Below are 9813 nucleotides of genomic sequence, written 5' to 3'. Positions count from 1 at the left end.
GAGGCTCACCACCCATTTATCCCTCCGCCTTTCAATTAGCCCCACATGTGATTATCGGCCGGGTTGGCACAATTAACTAACCCAGGTGCCTTTCCTGATATGTGGAGCAGGTGGAAAGGAGGCGTATGCAGAATTCATGCTGGCATTGTGGGCTCCAGATACTTGTTCAGATTATCTTGGCCTCCAGGTTTTTGTTTCTCCCCTGAGGCTGGGGAGATAGCATCTCAGCATTTGAAACTGCTGCCCTCTACTGCCCAGAAATAACCCTAGCCAGCAAGGCTGCGGAGGCCATCAGTTACCACTGCCAGCCAGGACCAGGTTCCCTGCCTGGGAGGCAGCTAACTCAAAGGAACTCGCCTATAATGCATTCAGAAAATACAACAAAAATCAAGTTATAAAAAGTTGCTTAAAGAAAAAAGTTGCTCAAGCAAACACAGGCTGTTCCAGGGCCTCAGATATTACTTCATCATCACCCGCCAGCGCTTCACACACACGTCCTCCCACCCCCCAAGCATGGCAGATTTGGATAGGCTAAGTTTGGAGCAAGGGCTGGTGCCACACATTCCAGAGCACTGCAGACACCTCCAGAAGCGAGTCTCCCAGCATGTGATTGTTGGACAGCCAGAGAAATTTGCACATAAGGCTTGAAAGACGGGGCAAAAATCACCTTGGACTAACAAATGTTAGTCCTGAGAGTACTGTGGGCCTTTGACTTAGAAACCGCCCTGCTTGAGGAAAAGCCAATAAACGAAACACGGAGCCTTGCAACTTGGTTCTCTGCAAAGGCAAAACCCGTCAGCTTTCACCTTCAACCCAATAGCTCCCCTGCAGATGGTTTGGGTTTGGTTTGGTTCCTCATCCCAGACCCCAGTTACCACGGCCTCCCAACAGCCCAGGGAATGAGGTTGACTAGTGTTCTCAAACCCGTGTCTCTGCTGACACTCTCTCCCCACTGCCAAGTTCAGTATGTCTTGTATGGGCAGCAGATGTTTGCTGAGAATTATGGTAAAGGAAGGGGAAAGAGTATGAGAAAAGCTTTTCCACAGCAGCAGTCATCAGGGTTCAGGCCCATCAAGTTCATATCAACTCCCAGTCGTTACAGAGTAAAGCCGTTCCATTGGGCTTTGCTGTTCTTGTTAGTTGCCATCAAGCTGGTTCCAACCCACGGCGACCTTCCACACCACAGACCGAAACGCTGCCTGCCCTGTGCCACCCTCACCGCTGTTCCTATGCCTCAGCCCATCATCGCAGCTGTGGCGTCAACCCACCTTCGTGAGAGCCTTCCTCTTTTTCTCTGCCTCTCTTCTTCACTACACATGACATCCTTCTCCAAGGACTGGTCTCTTCTGACAACATGTCCAAAGTATGTAAGATGAAGGCTTGCCATCCTTGCCTCGACTTCTTCCGAGACAGATCAGTTTGTCCTCTTAGCAGCTCATGATACTTTCCGTATTCTTCTCCAGCTCCACATTCAAATCTTGACAGAAGCGGATTGCCAGCTCTTTTCTTCAACAGAGCAACTGAATCGATTGGAACCTCTGCCTTTTCACATTGCCAGTCTGTTGTTCCATCAGGGCTCATTACAGAAACAATCCAATTCACTTAGAAGTAGCCCTGATCAAGGGAAATGTAACAAAGAAGTGCTAAATTCCTGGTGGGGACTGAGCATGATAGTGGGACAGGAGGAAAATCGAGGGAAATAGAGGAAAGAGCAGGGAGAAAAAGGGCATTTATAGAGGTCTAGATAAAGACATGTACATATGCAAATATATTTATATGAGGATGGGGAAATAGATCTATGTGCCTATATTTATAGCTTTAGTACTAACATAGCAGAAGGACATTGGGCCTCTACTCAAGTACTCCCTCAATGCAAGAATACTTTCTTCTATTAAATTGGCATTCTATGATGCTCACCTTCCTGACACAACCGCTAAAGACAAAGCAGGTGAATAAGCAAATGTGGTGAAGAAAGCTGATGGTGCCCGGCTATCAAAAAGTATAGCGTCTGGGGTCTTAAAGGCTTGAAGGTAATCAAACGGCCATCAAGCTCAGAAGCAACAAAGCCCACATGGAAGAAGCACACCAGCCTATGCAATCACGAGGTGTCGAAGGGATCAGATATAAGGCATCATCAGAACAAAAAATCTTACCATAGTGAATGATGGGGGGAGTGCAGAGTGGAGACCCAAAGCCCATTTGTAGGCCACTGGAGATCTCCTTGCAGAAGGGTCTTGGGGAGTAGACGAGCCAGTCAGGGTGCGATGTAGCAATGATGAAAATTACAACTTTCCTCTATTTCCTAAATGTTTCCTCCCCGCTCCCACTATCATGACATGAATTCTACCTTGCAAGTCTGGCTAGACCAGAGAATGCACACTGGTACAAATAGGAACTGGAAATACAGGGAATCCAGGGCGGATGATCCCTTCAGGACCAGTGGAGTGAGTGGGGATACTGAGAGGGTTGAGGGAGAGTGGGTTGGAAAGAGGGAACCGATTACAAGGAACTATATGTGACCTCCTACCTGGGGGATGGACAACCGAAAAGTGGGTGAAGGGAGACGTCGGACAGGGCAAGATATGACAAAATAATAATTTATAAATTATCAAGGGCTCATGAGGGAGGAGGGAGCGGGGAGGGAGGGGAAAAATGAGGACCTAATGCCAGGGGCTTAAGTGGAGAGGAAATGTTTTGAGAATGATGAGGACAATGAATGTACAAATGCGCTTTACACAATTGATGTATGTATGGAATGTGATAAGAGTTGTATGAGCCCCTAATAAAATGATTAAAAAAAAAAAAGAAGTAGCCCTGTTCTTCTTCTCTCCGGCTTTGATTAGTTATTCCCAGAACTGTTCTTTGTTGTTGCCTGCAAACGTGCGCGCGCGAGCACACACACACACACACACACACACACACACAGAAAGAGGAAATGCAGTGTACGCCCAAGAACAGAACACCTACTCCTCACTTATGAACTCTCGTTATCCCCATACTTGACATTGATAGCAAGAAGGAAACATCTCTCTATTTTGCATATTAATGGCACACCTCTAGCAGTAATGAATGCTGGGGTGTGAGGCAAGAGCAACACTGACTGTGATGATGAACTTGGCTGGACCATAATTCAGTGTGGCTCAGCAGTTCTATAAAGATGCAATTTGGCAGTTAGGCAGAGATGTAGCCATCCTCCATTTTCACATTATGTCAGTTTTCGCATAACAACCTAGCCTATGTAAAGTGAGCAGGGGGTGTAATTGGTTTGGTCTTGATGCTGCATAATCATTTCATGAGTCTCCTAATTTTGCATTAATTTAAGCATGCCTCTAGTGACATCCATCTAGCCATGTCCATCATCTGGACCCTCCCTCTCTTACCACGTGCCTCTCACTTCAGCTGTGTAGTGTGAAATTCATTGAAAACCATCGCTCTCACCTTATTATTAGTTCTTAACTATCCCTCCTCAACCATTACAGTTTAAGAATTCTGTCTCATCTCTTTGCTCTTTCGAAATCTATAGTTGTGTGTACAGAGTTTTTTCAAGTGTTATTGGAATTAGAAACTAGTATTGCAGGAAGGCAGTAGCCCTAGTGGCATCATGGGTCATATCAGGGACTCTGTGAAAGACAGCCTTTCTGTTCCCATAAAGAATTCCAGCTTCGGACACCCACAGGGGTTGTTCTATTCCTGTAAGACCACTGTGAGTCAGGATCAACTTAATGACAGTGAGTGAGTATCGCAGAAAGCTGCCTAGCTTAACATAGCTGCCTTGCTTAGTAATTAGAAGCAAGGTTTTGAGCTTCATAATTAGAAGCATGGTTTGGAGAAGAAGACTTGGATTTTCATTCTTATTCTCCCATTAAAAAAAGTTGCCATTGAATCAATTTTCATTCTTATTCTCCCATTAAAAAAAGTTGTCCAATGATGAGAAATACAACCTTCCTCTAGTTCCTAAAGGTTTCCTCCCCACTCCCACTACCATGACTCGAATTCTATCTTGCAAGACTGGCTAGACCAGAAGAGGTACACTGGTACAGATAGGAACTGAAAATACAGGGAATCCAGGATGGATGAGCCCTATAGGACCAGTGGTGTGAGTGGCAAAACAGGGAGGGTAAAGGGAGAATGGGTAGGAAAGAGGGAACCGATTACATGGAACTGTGTGTGACCTCCTCCCTGGGGGACAGACAACCAAAAAGTGGATGAAGGGAGACGTCGGACAGGGCAAGATATGACAAAATACCCATTTATAAACTATCAAGGGCTCATGCGGGAGGGGGGAGCGGGGAGGGAGGGGGAAAATGAGGACCTAATGTTGGGGGTTTGAATGGAGAGAAAATGTTTTGAGAAACGATGTACAAATGCGCTTTACACAATTGATGTGTGTATGGATTGGGATAACAGTTGTATGAGCCCCTAATAAAATGTTTAAAAAAAAAAAAAGAAGAATATTTAATGTCACAAGAGAAAACAAAACAAAAAAAAAAAGTTGTCATTGAATCAATTGGCAAGTGGGTCCATATATATCAAAGCAGACCTGTGTTACATAGGATTTTCGATGGTTGCCAGGTTTGGGGGCATGGGGGTTGTTGGTTTTTTAAGAGATTTCAAGGTATTTCTTGGGAAGTACATCTGGATGGATTCAATCATCCAAACTTTCTATTAGCAGCTGAAATTGTTAACTGTTTGTACCACCCAGGGATTTAGTCTGTTGTTTGCTAGCTATGAAATCTTAGATAAATTATTTAAACTCTCATTTTGACCAATAAAAGGATCCCTGATATTGTAATGGGTTGAGCATTTAAGCTGCTAAATGCAAAGTCAAGGGTTCAAACCCACCAGCTGCTCCACAGGAGAAAGATGGGCAATCTACCTCCCTAAAGATTGCAGCTGTGGAAAGCCCATGGACTCTACTTCTCCTCAGTGCTGTACACTCACTATGAATTGACTTGGTGGCAGGGAGTTTGGCTTGCTTTGTTTTGACCAATGAACTAGTTTTTAAGTCTTTTTTTTTTAAACCTCAAAGTACATGAGAGTATAAGTCATCTCTTTTTTTATTTTTTATTTTAGCTATAACCTCAGAGGGCTAAAGGACCAAATGTTAAGTATTCAGCCCAATGAATTTCTACAACTGTTTGCACATCAGTAACCACCACTTTTCACACAACTATTCTTTAGCACTCACAAGCTCCCTTTTGATCCCAACTCAATAAAAACCACCACCACCACCACCACACAATAGGAAATTATTGTTTTGACCTCTTTCCTATAGTTTTGCTGATGGTATGGTCCTTCAAGAATTGGGATTTTTATGTGGCAGTGCCCAGAAACTTGCCTGTACCCAAGATCTTGTTGTGGCTTCTCTAACTTGTACTCTAACTGCAGGGTAACAGGAGGATGTGCAGGAGGATCACCTGAGGATGCCCATGACTAGATTTCACGATATGTGCCTCTGAGAAGTCACCTGCTGCCAAGGTCACCTGCACTGTGCTGGTTTTCCTTTCCCATATTCTTTCACAAGTGCCTTTCTCAAATTTCCCCAAAGAAAGTCAACCTTTCACTTATCCTCAATCTTTTTTTTTTTCTTTTCTTTTTTGAAATCATTTTATTGAGGGCTTGTACAACTCTTATCACAATCCATACATCCATCTATTGTGTCAAGCACATTTGTACATTTGTTGCCATCATCATTCTCAAAACATTTGCTTTCTACTTGAAGTCTTGGTATCAGCTTCTCATTTTTCCCCTCCCTCCCCTCTCCCCATACCTATCCTCAATCTTACCATAATGTATCCCCCCAGAAGAAATACATAAACATCCAGGTGCCTAAGGACAATTCAAAGCCTTGTATCTGTGATGGCCTTTTAATACAAGTCACCAAAAATACATGGTAGGACTTTGATTCTTCCCCTTGTTGTGTATAATGTTGGTAAGAACAACACATAGGTTAGATATGGCTCCTTTATTTGGCTCCTATCCAGAGGTTCACATGTTCTGGGTCCAAATTAATAAGGGGGACTTCAAAAAATGTCATGGAAAAAAATCCATTATCCTTCCATTCCATCTTTCTACAAGTGTTTTGAAGTACCTCATTTTAAGGAGGAAAGACAGGGAAGTGGGTGCCTTCATTACTCTCTTCTTAATGAAGAATTTCTTACCATGGGGCAAGAGTTCGTGAGATACCTGAACATGGATCATTATTTGATGGTTCCCAAAGGTTGGAGGGGAAGGAAGGAGAAGCTGCTCACTAGAGTGTAGTCGTCTGTTAACTTGAGTGAAGGAGAAGATCGCATACAACAAGAGGGGATTTGGCAAAAATAACGGAGGCAAGGGAAGAAGCTGGAAGGTGCACAAGAGTTAAAGCAACAGATGTAACGTTATATACACAATCCTGCGATGACAGTGCTCTATGAGTAGATGCAATGGACAGACATGAACAGCTGTGGGAGTAAACCCACAAATATGTATGACATATTTGAACATGGATATTTATCTTTATTGCAAATATATCCATGAACGTGATGAAGCCTACAGGAAGCAAAGTTATGAAAACTTCCCAGACGTAACCAAACACCTTGAAAAATTGAGTTGCTTGGCCTTGGGGTTCAAAACTTGAGTGTTGGGGGACACCAAGGTCAAGTGTTCTGCCTCCTACTTTTGTGAATAGTGACTAGGGTTGTAGAAGCTTGTGAATGACTGTCTAAGGAGCAACTGTCTCTACTTGTCTGGAGGAAAGAAGAGTGATCAAAAGTGAAGGCCCATGGAAATAATTAGTCCAATGAAACATGCAACTGGCAGTCTCCATGGACCTGAGACCAGAAGAACTACCTAGTCTCCACCTACTGCCATCAACTGCTGTGAAAGGGGTCATGGTTAGAAGGCACTGGATAGAATGGGAGATAAACATAGAACAACGTTCAAAGTCATAAAAGTGATCAGGCTTGCTGGTCACATAGAGACTGATGGAACCCCCAGACCACTGCCCTGCCCTTCAGATCTGTAACTGAACTCACCACCACAGCTCAAATTTCAACCAAACAATAGGCAGGTCTATAAGGGGAACAATAACACTCGTGAGGTAAACACACCTTAGAATAATCAACCATTTGAGATCTAAGGGGCAGCGTTTTCTCAGGAACAAAGCTTAGGAGGGTTAGGAAAGAAAAAGGAGTGGACCCTGGAAACACAGGAGGACATGGAATCAGAGATGTCAGATTAAGGGGATGGCAATGAAGGAGATGAAGCAGAATGTGGATCAATTACCGATTGTCTGCTCTGCAAACCTCACCCCAATTCACAATGAAATGTGGTTTAAAAGAATGAAAAAAAAAGAAAGGAAAACCAGAAAATTCTTGAACCTAAAAATATTAAAAGCCAGTGAAAGCACTGAATGAGAACATCAGCAGCAAAGGTAAACAGCAACACCTTATTTGGTCTGAGACAAACTTAGGACAGCATCCTGTGCCTTCTCAGACCATTTAAGAATTTGAATACTCAAGTCTTGTTAAAAAGAATATTGGGAAATATGCATAAGCCACTAATTGGGGATAAAAACAAACATGTCTCTTTAGGAGATCTGCTTCCAATAAAATTTCCTTTTGTGTTTCATAAACATTTATCAGGTTGTAATAAATTTCCATTGCTTTAGATCATTGTATACACAGATGTGTATAATATACATACATGCATAATGACATAATGTGCTTATGTGCTTAATGATATAATATGTATATGAGCAGGCTTCAAACATTGCATGGAAAACCTGAATTTAAAAGATAGTGAAATTTTTCCACGAACTTTTTTTTCTCCCTAAAAATATTTGCTTACTTCATAATATTGCCCCCTGTAAGCTCATCCTATGAGTGGATACATTTGCAGCCAAGGGAAATACACACATATAAATATCCTCAGTTAAATCTATAAATGTTTGTGGAAATATCCCCACTCTTTCTTCCTCACTTGATCAGCCTGGGTGTCTACCCCCGCATCTAGTCAGAGATCACAGTTTGGCAGGATTGTGAGCACACGTATTTACTTCTGCTGCGTCTTCCCCTGCCTCCATCATTTGGGGCCAACCTCCTTCTTACTGGAGGGACCTTTCTATAAACGTTTTGAAGTCCCCTCATATACATACGTAAATGTGGCAGAAATGTATGATAGGACTGAATCAAAAGCTTTCAAAAATAAATTGCATTCCAGATAAAATTCTGTGAGGGGAATGAGATAAAAATAATAACTTCAAGAAGAAATAAGAGCTTATCTAAAGTTTTTACTTAAAGGGTGGTCCATGTATTTTTTTTAAACAATTATTCATGGCTATAAAATAACAAAGGTATTTTTATTCCAACAGATTAATTTGAAATAGTATTGTCATTGTTTTATTCTTAAATGTGCATGGTTCCAATTCATATACAAGGAACTTCTCAAAAAGTGTGTTACTGGAAAGGTCCATTAAGTTTCAATTCCATTCTTCCCAGGAACTTTTTGAAGCCTCCTTATTATATGCTGCAAAATTACATCCGTCATCATTTCTTGAGTGTGAGCATTTGGAAGCAATGCTTATTTTTTGAAACAACACGATCCTAGAAGCCACACATCAAACTGGATCTGCTTTTCTCATGAAAAAAACCTTACCATTGGGGTCAAGGGTATGGAATCAAATAAATCAGAGTTACCACCAACAATGTGACATCTAGATAGACCATTTTAAGATGTAGCTGTAAGTATAGATAACAAAATTCAAGGGGATCTGGGAGATGAGTTAACTAACTTAATCTAATTCACCTGAAAAGCATTGAATCGTTTAATAAGGCTCTTCTAGCTGTGTCCTTTGTTATTGCCATCAAATGACTTTTCTCTGGTGGGTCTAAGAAGGTAGGGAAGACGCTAATTGGATTATGTGATTCAGCTGTAAGTGAGTGTGAACAGCGTTGATTGTGAGAACATTTTAGATGTTAACCTAAGAATGAGGAGGAGGGATACCCAGCTTTTCAAAATTATTTACATGAGAAAGATGATTGGGCTAGGACTTGTGGCATAAAGAATGCCTTCAAACAACCCCCAGTTTTGTGCCCAGAAACTACATTTGACCTTCATTCCCATTTCTATTCTGGGCCTCAAGGTCCCTCTAAAATTCCTGAAAGGTAAGTACATTTAAAATGATTTTTTGTTGTTGTTAAATATATTTCTGTTTTGCTTCTTGGGTTTTTTGTTTTGTTTTTGCTTTTGGTAGTAGGGGACTTTACAAGATCTCTGTTTGTCATGCTGTCAGAAATGGAAGGCTATGGACTCTCATTAAAGCCTCAGTTTACTCATCTGTGAGCACAAACACCTGAGAGGGTTATTGTGACATCTAAATGCAATAATATGTGTTAAGCTCTTAGTATACCCTTCACACATAGCAAGGGTCCAAATGAATGCTAGTTGCTATTTTATCTTCTCCTAAAATATAGCTAACCAAGAACACACACCCATTGGTAGAGTTATCTTGTGAAACTTAAAAATTCAGAAGCACAAATGGATAATAGGTAAGAAAAGGAAGGGCAATGAAGAGACCATGCTGTTGGTTTCCAAACACTATTCAAGAGTACATTTGTAAGCAATACCCAGGGACAAGGGAACAACAAGTGATCCAAATCAGTGGTGAGGAGGGTGTGGGAGTCCTGGTAGGGCATGATCAAGGGTAATGTAACCAAGAGGAATTGCTGAAACCCTGGTGAGGACTGAGCATGATAGTGGGACAGGAGGGAAGTCAAAGGAAATAGAGGAAAGAGCTGGGAGGCAAAGGGCCTTTATAGATGTCTAGATAAA

The sequence above is a fragment of the Echinops telfairi genome, unplaced genomic scaffold (genome assembly GCF_000313985.2).
Source record: "Echinops telfairi isolate 266 unplaced genomic scaffold, ASM31398v2 ScPeMD7_7424;HRSCAF=8462, whole genome shotgun sequence".
NCBI classification, from domain to species: Eukaryota; Metazoa; Chordata; class Mammalia; order Afrosoricida; family Tenrecidae; genus Echinops; species Echinops telfairi.
This window is presented reverse-complemented; position numbering follows the sequence as displayed.